Here is an 11,894-nt window from a genome sequence, read left to right on the forward strand (position 1 = left end):
ACTTTCCGACCCCATTCAGAGCATTCTTCCTCAAAATTCCATCTGGGTTGAAGCTTAGTACTTAGCGAGGCCCAGCAATACCTAAAGTACCCACCTAGATATACAGGTGCTGGTTTTCCTTCAATCTGTCCAGTACTAAAACAAGCTAATTTTCGTTGCCCATTTGTTATTATGAAGGGACAAACAAACATAAGCTTGATTTAGGTAATTCTGATTATAGATACTAAAATATACATTATGAATATAAACTCTTTAGAACAAAACAATTTCAATAAATATCTATTTGATTATATTGAAACATTATACAAACTGATATTTTCAGATTTTTTACCATACAATGTTTACAAGAGGAGGATCTGGAAACAATTACAAATTATTATTATTATTTTACAAATCTCTGGGATATTTTATATTTCTCGCATTATGATAAGACAACGGTAACTAGAGCCATGAAAGTTTGAAAAAAGTAATCTTCCATAGGTTATGAGCATGTGGAAGCCCTAATTTGAATTTGAAATTTGTTTTATTATCGATTTCAGATTTTGTAACATTCACAGAAATTTAAGAAACTAAACGATTTCAAAGCGAGCAATGGCAACATTGTGTAGAGACATTAGGATTTTTTGGAAGCAGGAGGGATAAAATATTAACAACCGCCTTCGCCGAGAATCAAACCACGGACCTCTGGAATACCGGCCCAGCGTGCTGAACCACTACACCACGAGGGCACGCTAGGAAAGTTTGAGAAATACCTTATATACTCCCCTTTTTAGAGAGTGACTGTGGTTTTAGGGGACACATTCACCAAATCCTGGGTTTGGAGAATTCTCATTCAATACTCTTTTAGTTCGGGCGCCACTGTCGAGACATTAGGATATTTTGGAAGCAGGAGGGATTAAAAATTAACAACTTCCTTCGCCGGGAATCGAACCACGGACCTTTGGAATACCGGCCCAGCGTGCAGAACCACTACACCACGAGGGCACGCTAGGAAAGTGGGAGAAATACCTTATAACTGTATGAAAAAAAACATTTTATCTCCAGCGCGAGAGACTCTGTATCGGAAATTATAAAATATGCTCATTTTAAAATTAATTTGTGATATTGTTTTTGAACTGAATTTTATACCTTGACTACTTAGAAAATGATATTTAATAATTAAAGATAACACACAAAATGTTAAAAAAAACGCCCATTTGGACGTAATTTAAATCTATCTGAAACCTTTCAGATTTTTTTATGATATATTTATGCTTTTCTCATATTTTATTTTGTAGATCAGTTGATTCTGACTCGTTTAACCCATAAGTAAGTTAAAATGCAACTCAAGTGAACTCGTAAAAGAGGTAACAAACCCTCGTACCAGATTTTGGTCGCCAAGTTGCCAATATGTCGCCAATATGACGATTTCTCGTCAACTTGAGGAAATTCTTGAGGTTTCAAGAAAACGCATTTTCGAAGCCTGACCAGTGATTTTAATGGAGGAATAAAAAATTACGTACCCTTTTCTTTGCCCAGCTCTGTAAATAAGAGCCTGTAATTAGAGCTGTGTGGGATTTAAATCATTGTTTTACCGTTTGAACTCTCTTCGTGATGAATAGAACATGAGACAATGCTCTGGGACTAATTTTTGACTTGCGGTACTTCTTTAGTGTCAATAAGATTTTAGTCTTATAACTGCTTTTCTCTTCAGGTACTTGTTTATCTTGGCTGTTTAGAGTTACTATTCTTTTCAATAAAGTGCGAAGTCTTCTTCTTCATGTTACGTATTTAAGGAACAAATTTCGAAACCGTGAACAGCAACATTATTCTCTCAAATACTGGTATCATATCGTATTTTTAATGATCATCCGAGACCGTTAATACAGCAAATAACGTTTACAGGTTTTTTTATAATTCTATTTCGTAACCTATTTTATGAATTTTGTACATAGATAATATTAGTGCAATTACATGTGAAATTGTTGTATTTTTCTGTATAATGTAACACGAAAATCTCGTATTCGAGAGGCCCGTGGTTCGAGTCCTCCCGAAGACTTTGCTCAGTTTTCATCCCAACGGCTTCGAAATATCCTAATGTCTCTACATAATCCTAATGTTCTCTACATATTAAATTCTTTTTGGTGATTAATTATATAATGTAATGAATATAAACCTTGCACTTTCTGCAAAGATGATTATGTAAGAACTTTATTGATTATGCACAAATACTCAAGTGATTATGCACTAATGCTTAAGTGATTATGCACTAATACTTAAGTGATTATGCACTGATACTTAGTGCTTCAAGTAAATGCCACTGATTTGCCAATCTAAGCCTAGCAGTGACGGTAGCTAGTGGTGGAGTTTTTCTACTGATCAGGCATCATTAAGATTGGTATGTTCCATAGGGTGGAAGTCTGATCCGTGGTACACTGTACTGTGCACTGGCCATTTGGAAACATTTTGGTACATTTAGTATACGATCGTAATAGGTTTGAGCCACTGAGCTGGCTTCCCTCCCGGGTATAACGGGTATACCCATACGGAATTGGATGCCAGCTCCGTGGATATTTATTGTACCATGTAAAAGATGTACATGGGCACGGTTACAGGGCCCTTGATGTCTTGGTTACATTCTATTGTCAGCAGAGAATAAGGGATTATTAACATAAGAGACACATAGATTATACAATAATTTGAAGCTATTAAGACTGTACATGACTGTACATGAGGCTACTAAGACTGTGCATTTTACATGAGCTATTTTTGCATGAAGATGTTTGAGTGCGAATATCAATGTGTCAGTCGCATGACAGTACCCACCATTGGTACTTTTAATGCTGTACATGTGACTTACATTATGCTATGAGGTGAGATTTTAGGAGCGATACATCTGGGAGCATGGATAAACAGACACTATAGTACCGCACAGGATACTAGGATAAACAGACAGTATGAGTACCATAATGTAAGACGTACATTGAATGTTAGAATTGTACTTAAAATATTGCATATAACAAGCATTATACTAAGCATTGAAACAATTAAGACTGTACATGGTGCTGGTAATACATGAAGATACCGATGCGAGCCAGTCGGTGCTGATTGACACTGTTAATGTCGAACAGGATACATACATTATGCTGTAGGAATGCGCAGTAATACTTATAACTAATACTCAATTGATTATACAATATAATGCTTAAATGATTATGCACTAATACTTAAGTAATTATGCACTGATACTTAGTGTACTGACCAGCCATCATTCATTAAATATCTTAACCTGAATATATTAGTACATATGAAACCATACAAGAGAATGCGTGATAAGCATGAGTGCTGAGAGGACACGATGGCAACGACCGTAATAGGTGTTGTTATTCAATAACTGTAACTGATTTCATATGTAGCGATAACCGTATCCGCCCCTCATGGGAATGGGACTATTCGTCGTCGGGCCGTTTTGCCGTCAGGACATATTCTTCTTTACACGACTTTCTTCTTTACAATTCTTCCGACATTCTTCTTTACAGTTAGGGTAGTATATTGATTTAAATTAACAACTCTGTTTAGTTTAATAATTTAATTTAATGTTAAACATTTTATATAAAATAATATATAAAATATTATTGCGTACAGTTTTATACAAATACACAGTTACATATGACATATTCATTTTAAGAGAGTAAGGTACTGACAAGACTACGTTTTCCATTCAGATTTAAAAAAAATGTGAATTTCCTCCTTGTATGAGTGACTTCTCTGAAGCAGCGGATTAAAATTTCAAGAAATTTTGACGAATCATGTAAGCACTGCACCCGCGTAATTTTAAAATCGATAATGTAACTGTTATATCAGAAGTTTAGGCCCAGTTCCCTTTGAATGACAAAACTTTCCAACTAACTAAGAGTAATTTTTAATATCTCATACTTGTAAACAACTATATGTATTAAAAGCAACCTATATTAAGTATACGAAAGGTAAACAGAATTATTAAATTGAATAAATTCAATACGAGTATAATACGGCAAGATAAAACACAGTCATGTAAAGATAAGTACAGTAAGACCTCGCTTAACGCGGGGGATACGTTCCATCAAAGTAGAGCGTAATGCGAAACAGCGCTAAGCGAGGCTATCTTAACATGTAAATAATGGGGTTAGGGGAAAACGGATAAAAAATGGTTAGGTATTAAATTGAATATTTTTTTTTAATAAAAATAAAATCAAACATTTATTTCTTACAAAAATAAAAAAAAATATAAACGAATATACTTTTAAAAACAAATAAAATTCTCAGTCAGATCATTCAGTCTATTCTGGGTTTCCAATTTTCTGCCTTTTTGCGAAGAAGGCATTATGATAGATTGGCTTAGTGGCATATTGCTTTCAATTTCGTAGTCAATCCATATAGAGAGTCGTTTTTCCACTTCCTCTATAATGTTATTTCTAGAACGGGTAGTTATAGTTGCAGAGATTGACGTAGTTGCAGTTGCCAATGACAGTATTTTTTCTTTATTCTTAAAAATTGTCCTTATTGTTGAAGTTGCCAAATTCAATGCAGCACTAATTAGAGATTGACGTTCACCAGAATCTAATCTTCTAATCACTAGCATTTGAGTTTCCAGTGAAATGCTTTTTCTGGTTGCTTTCTTTTCTTGTTTTTTATTATCACCCATGATAAAAAATAAAGATCATAATATTTGTCACTGTATTAATCGTTATAGTATTATATAAATTTAAACTTACAATAATGTCAACAAATGTTTCAAATGATAAAAATGCGTCCACCAAGCAAGAAACACAACTACACTGTTTCGGATATGTTATTTGGAAACCTAGCACTGCGCACAATTTCAGAGACTCCCGGGTTGAAATAAAAGAGCGCTAAACCGAAACAGCGCTAAACGAAACAGCGTTAAGCTTGGTCTTACTGTATGTCTTGACGGCGAAACGTCCCGACAGCGAAACTACCACGGTGCAATGGCGAAGGCGAAAAGTCCTATACCCACACTCATATATGCTTTTCAGTAATTTAGAGAAGTACTAGAAATATCTCAGTGGCTGTGTGAAAACTATATAAGACGGGAGACAGCATGAGCAGTCGGTTGTTGTTAGTTGTTAGTTCAGTGTGAGTTCGGAATACTGAGATATCTCTCGGTTAGCTTCGCTCTTTAGATGCGTTTCGCATTGCGTTGTGCTTAACGTTCTTAGTGGTTTTTAAGTGTAACTTATGACTTGTTGTACGACTAATTTTGTGAAAATATCCAGAACTCTGAAGTGTTTCTTTCGATAAAATAAATTTTATCAACTTATCATCGGCCCAGTGTGCATTCATTCAATCTATTTGGAAACCTTATGCAGACAACAATATGATAATTCAGCAGAACATCCTAACTAATAATCCGCATTAAATCCTAAATATTAGCGCACAAATGGTACATCAGAAATACGACATGCCAGATATTAAAATGGTTTTCAAGGAGCTGATATCTACAGAAAGGCCTTAAACTCATTAAATGGGCAAATGAAGCTGACGCTTGAACGGAAATGCCTGAAAGTACTTAATAGTCTCAGGGTAAGCATTCAAGAAGTCGATAGCATTGATTGAATTTCTTTATATTTATGTGGAAACAAAGATATAATAAATTCCGCAAAGAATTACTGTGCTTATTTGAAATGGTGATATATATTCGACTGCTGTAATATTACTCTTAGAATTACTTCTAATATTTCAATTAACTGGCGAAGGATTCTTAGACGGATTCATTTCACCTTCTAATACAGTTAATTGTGATTTACCTCCTCGTGGAGAAATCGAAGTTTTGAAAACTGCTTAGATTTCATGCTTAGTTCGAAAGCTTTCCGAGAAGATTCGAATTAAATAAACGGAAGGAAGAGGGTTATTAAATCCGAGTAATATAGCGTTAGCAAATAGCAGCTAGCGTTGTCATGGCATTTTTCCCGAATTATTAATTGTTAGACTATCTAAATCGTTACGAATGCTTCTGATTTCGATTGCGACTGTTAACCTAGTTCGCGCTGTAACATTATACCTAGTAATTTATAATATTGTTACGCAATGTCCAGGCGCGGTAAGATAGCATCCCCGCAAAGCATATTTAGGGTCCAATCACCGATCACCGCTGTAAGAGCTAACGTTATACCTATCAGAATAATGCCCATACAGCGGAAACAGAAATCCATTACGCAGCCCGGGAACGCATAAAAAATATTTAAAATGTTACAGAGTCACAATTTTTGTTATACATAAACGTCTTTGCACTTTCGTGCTACAATGTGCATTCAGAAGTTACAGAACATTATTGCATAATGTAATGGTGGATCATTTAACATAAGTACTTGATTAGGTATAATAGTAGTGGATAAGTAAAGCTGACATTAGTACAAACTGTGTATAATCAAGTGCAGTGATTAGATATAATATTCAAAGCAAACTGTGCATACATCATAATCAGAAAGTAGTTATAAATGCATATAGTAAAGTACCCTGTGCAAACAATTGTAGAGTAATTACTAACTTACATATAGTACAGTACCGTGGGCAAACAAGTGTAGATACAATATTCGATACAAACTGTATACTGCTATTTGTGCTTACAGTACAATCCGTAGACGGTAGTATATTAGTGATGAGTAGTTACATACAGAGAAGTGCCGTGTATAATCCGATGCGGAGAGTACATACATACGAATATTGTGTTCTCTGCATCGGATTATACGCGCCACTTCTCTGTATGTAACTACTCATATATATATATATGTGTGTGTGTGTGTGTGCGTGTGTGTGTGTAACCTTTAAATATGGAATCCGTTAAATCACGAAATAATTGTGGATAATAGATTATAATTCTACCCCTGATGTTTCAAATAATAACGATAGTGACCCGGCTAAGGTGTAAAACAACCGACATAATTCATCTCGCTTGTTGACATTAACTGCTGTATTGCGATATGTAGGATGATTTTAATTAAAGTTACGAATTCAATCATTTACGCGCCATGCTTTTGTAACTAATCACTCCCTCATTTTGCCCGAGATCGTCTCGTCGATTTAATGAATGTCTTCCAAGGTCAGCAACGAGACACGCTCGGCAGGGTTAAATGCGGCCTGGATCGTTACCCCCGAGAGTGATTCTTCGCTTCGTGTTTTCGAGCCTCTATAAAATAGGGCAGAAATGAAAAGAAAAGATTTTTGGCCTAATTAGCCACTTTGTCTCCACGATAGTGTTCTGTCAGGATCATGCAAAGCTCGGTTCTCTTAGAAAGACAGGAAAAGGGAATGCACTTCGAATCTCTTTCAGCAGGCATTGCAAAGGAACTATTGCTCATTTGAAAGAATGCCTTTAGACGATGATCTTTGTTAATTTTCGGATAAAAGTGTATAAAGTACAAACAAAATTTTCTTCTGGTAGGATGAGGCTACTCAGAATCCTTAAGCGTAAAAGTTAGCCAGTGCAAGTTGATTTAGAGCGAACTTATAAATAGGTCTTGACAGTGCACTAGAAGGAAGGGGAGATCTGTCTAGCTCGAGGAAGTTTTAACGCAGTTAATTAAATATCCCAATCCCCAGAAGCAATCCAAGTAAGCATACTCCCTCTGGTCAATCCAGGGGGACAATTTTGTTTAACCCAGTCTTGGTAAATACACAAAGTCAATGGTGAAGATCAGCATATCCACCTAAAATCAAAGAACGGTGTTAGACATCGATCGACACTTCCTCAGTTTTGACAAAGGGGAGCCAAACTCCAAAGGACAACCTTCGATATGAACCATGTAACGTACCCACAACCAAAGGACAGACAAGACAGTACCACATGGTCCCTTCCGACCCGGAACGTACCTCCGAATAAACGATGACTCTAGTCATTGTAAAGACTGTTAATTTTGCCCAAGAACTCAAGGTCTTAGCCAGATCGCCGACATTGCTCCCAGTCGATCCCCGGGGAGTCCTAGGTGTTGACAGCTGGGGAAAGGCTGAAAGAAATGTTTCTGTTGCATGCTAGGACTAGTTTCAGAGCCAAAAAGTATAAGTTTGGAGGAAAAAGAGGCAGGAAATATTTTTGTTAGGACGGTGAAGTGGTTAAGGATAATTTGGGGAATTTAATGTATAGGTAATACAGTTGTAAGATTTTCACTGTGTAAATCTCAGTTGCTGTAGAAAGTGACGAATCTTAAGAACTAGATAGCGAATAATCGCTAAAGTTCGTGTGACAAGAAACAATAAGATGGAAGGGTAACTAACCCTTTATTATTCCAATAAGATTTAACAAAACTCCTCCTTGGAGTGTACAATCAAAGCCGACACTTGGGCTTGAACTTAAGAGACTAAGAATTAAACTAAAACTAAGATTAACTAAAGAAATATAGAAGCTATCAAGTTTCTAATGCAGTTGGCCCCTTAAACACCAGATTACTGCGAAACTATGAAGGGCCTGAGTACGGCCGAGCGTAATAACAACTTTGAGAGACAGAGAGAGAGAGAGAGAGTGGCCAAAAGGCAGACGCGCGTAAATCAGAAACTCTGATTCTTTCTCACTAAGACCGAAGAACTTCGCGGTTAAATACCGCTCTTCCTCATTATGTATTCAGACGTGATTCTAAAACTACGTTCTGGCCGGAAGTAGTAAGTTAAAGTTAAGAATTTGACAGGAAAGGAACTTTAACATAAAATTTAACTCTTAATAAAATTAACATAATGCTTACACAGTATCCGAATCTTTTTGTTAAGACTCTTAGTGCATCAGTATTCTCCATTCATTATCTCAAATCATAACCGCGAGGCGCTGAATGAAAATAAGCAAAGTTAAGGAATGCCATTAGAAAAGTATGTTCAGTTTGTGCACCAAACGTACAGTGAGGAGCCTGTCGACATATCATGTTTAGAAGACCTTTAGATGGTTTTAGATGGTCCAGTCATAGAGAAGATCTGCAATACCGCCCAGACGGGATAGTGCCAACTTCGAATCCCGAGAAGGGATGGATGTTTCTAAGCCTTTAGGCAGTAGAGTCCTCAAAATATACCGCGAGACGAAAATCCTCTAGAGTGATTTGGTATTACGGTAAGAAAGGTGGGAGGTCCTCGGATCCATCTCCCGGGTTTCTATTCTTCAGAATTGGGGCAGGGACTGAGAAAAGTCGTATTGTCACTTATATGGTGTTCAAGGCTCATACTAACGGCAGACGCTATCTTGCCCTCCTTACCACGAGAAAAGTTAGTGGGTTTGTTCTGATTCAGTCCGTCGAATAAAATTACCTACAAAAGCAGCAACAACAGCAGATCTGCTTTTGTTTCAATGAAATTAATGTTCATAGGGAAAGAGAAATCTCTACAGAATGTTTTTAAATTCAAGCCAAGAAGATGAAATGGATGTCAGATAGATCTCACTGAGCAGGCTCTCTGTGCAAACGCATATCTGTGGTGCTCTTAATGCATTAACGCGTAGGTACATTACCACGGTATTCTCTGCCAACATATTTTAAAACTGTGAAGTTTTTGAATCGCTCTATTTTCAACGATGCTGGTGTATGAAACTGCGAAGTTTTTCAGCTGCTTTATTTTCTATAACGATGTTTTAAAAGTGCGAAGCTTTTGGACAGCATTATTTTCTATGGCGATGTTCTAAATCTGCGAACTTGTTAACTGCTTTGACGACGATGTTTTAAAATTGCGATGTTTTATCTTTCTTTTCTTTTCCTCTACCGTTTTTTGTACAACAATGTTGTAAAATCACGTTGTTTTCTCCTTGCTCTCTTTTCATCCACCGTGTTTTGTACAACAATATTTTCTCCTTGCGTAGTTTTCGCTGCGACGTTTCCTTCCACGATGTTTTCGACGTACACCGGCATGTGTATTGCTGCAATTATCATTACTATTCGAGGTAATATTTCGGGACAAATGTTATAACTGGTGATAATTTTTGTTATGTAAACGGAAGACTAGTAACTTTTTCACTAGGTTTCAATCTTTTATTACTGTTTAAGATCATCAATATAACGCGAGAGATAAATCAGGCTTTATAATAAACTGATATTTGATAAAGAAATTGTTACATTCGAAACACCTTTGCATGATTTCAGCCAACGATAAGCATTTAGATGTTCAAAACTCTAGTTCAGGTGTTCTCAACCTTTTCATTAAAGCGTAACATCTAAAATTAGAAATTAGTTGCCATTTTAATTATCAAAATTTAAGTTATATACACTGGTGTGCAAAAATTAAGGACGAAGTCGAAAAATTAGCATATCAGATGAACGAACAGGCAGAGCGGACAGAAAGACCAATCAGGAGATTAAGTAAGGTGATGTACGGTAGCACATGCGCAGATATGCAGGTAGACGTAATGGGGGAGTATCTGAGTAGTATAAAGCATGTTGTCGGTGTAAGATCAGTATTTCTGGCAAAGAGATTGCACGCCGTATAGCAGTTAAAATCACACCGAGTTGCTGCCTCAGCGAGAAATGGCGAATAATCAATTTGTTAGACAACATCTGGATGCTTTTACCCGAGGTCGAATCATTGGAAAGTTGGAGGAAGGCCGCAGTGTGACAAGTGTGGCTGCATGGTTCGGAATTGCTCACAGCATCGTTTCACGACTTTGGAGACAATTTCAAACTACAGGAACAGCTATCCGGGGGTTTAGTAGTGGTCGTCCACGAGGAACCACACCCGCAGATGACCGGTATATTGCCTTACAGGCCAGAAGAAACAGGCGGCAGACAGCGGGAGAAATCGCTAGACACACGACACAGGCGACTGGACGACCGATATTGCGTTTTACCGTGGCCAGAAGACTGCACGGTGGTGGTCTGTTTGCACGACGCCCTGTACGGTGTGTACCTCTAACGCCTGCCCATCGGAGAAGGCGTTCTTTGTGCTGCCGGGAACACCGGAATTGGAGAGACAATGAATGGGGACGAGTACTCTTTACAGATGAGAGCAGATTCAGTCTGAGTAGCGATTCTCATCGCATACTCATCTGGAGAGAGCGGGGAAGCCGCAATCATCCCTCGAACATCATTGAAAGGGACAGGTATGGAGGTGGCGGTGTTTTCGTTTGGGGAGGCATCATGCTTGGTAGTCGTACAGACCTTCACATCTTCGACGCAGGTTCAGTCAACGGGACCTGTTATTGTAACGAGATTCTTCTTCCATATGTGCGTCGTTTTAGAGGCGCTATGGGTCCCCAGTTCCTTTTCATGGACGACAATGCACCATGTCATCGCACAGTAGCTGCCGAACAGCTCTTAGAGAGTGAGGATATTGAACGTATGCATTGGCCGGCACGATCTCCGGATCTCAATGCCATCGAACATGTATGGGATTTTGTAGGGAGACGCTTGGCAGCTCGTACGTTACCACCAGTAACTATTCCGGAGCTTCGATTGGCGCTGCAAGACGAATGGGCAGCAATGCCTCAACAACTCATTGACACCCTCATTCTCAGCATGGGCAGACGCTGTGAAACCTGCCTAGCAGTCAGGGGAGATCATATCCCCTATTAAAGACCGGATGTTTTTTCTTGGACACTCGTCATAGGAATGTTTCGGCCTTCAGTTGCATTGCGCTCCATGCTACCTTTTCAATAAAGCTTCTTTTTGTCCCTCTGATTTCTCTTTTAGTAAGTGTTGCTTACATTACTCATGTCCTTACGTATTGGGGATCTTACGGTATTAAATGTGTTGATTTGGAAAGCTTTTGTACAAAGTTATATTGAAAAAAACGGTCTCGTCCTTAATTTTTGCACACCAATGTAATAGTTTAATTCTAAAATTTAGTGTGAAATTTGGTTCTGTTTAAGAGAAGTCAATTTCTGGTCATATTTCACTTAACTTTAACTGTAAATCAGGATCCACTTTTAATTTTGTTCTGTATTTCTTTTTCAAGTA

The sequence above is a fragment of the Stegodyphus dumicola genome, chromosome 11, assembly GCF_044657685.1.
Source record: "Stegodyphus dumicola isolate Sdum_Otavi_A_Nest chromosome 11, ASM4465768v1".
Taxonomy (NCBI): Eukaryota; Metazoa; Arthropoda; class Arachnida; order Araneae; family Eresidae; genus Stegodyphus; species Stegodyphus dumicola.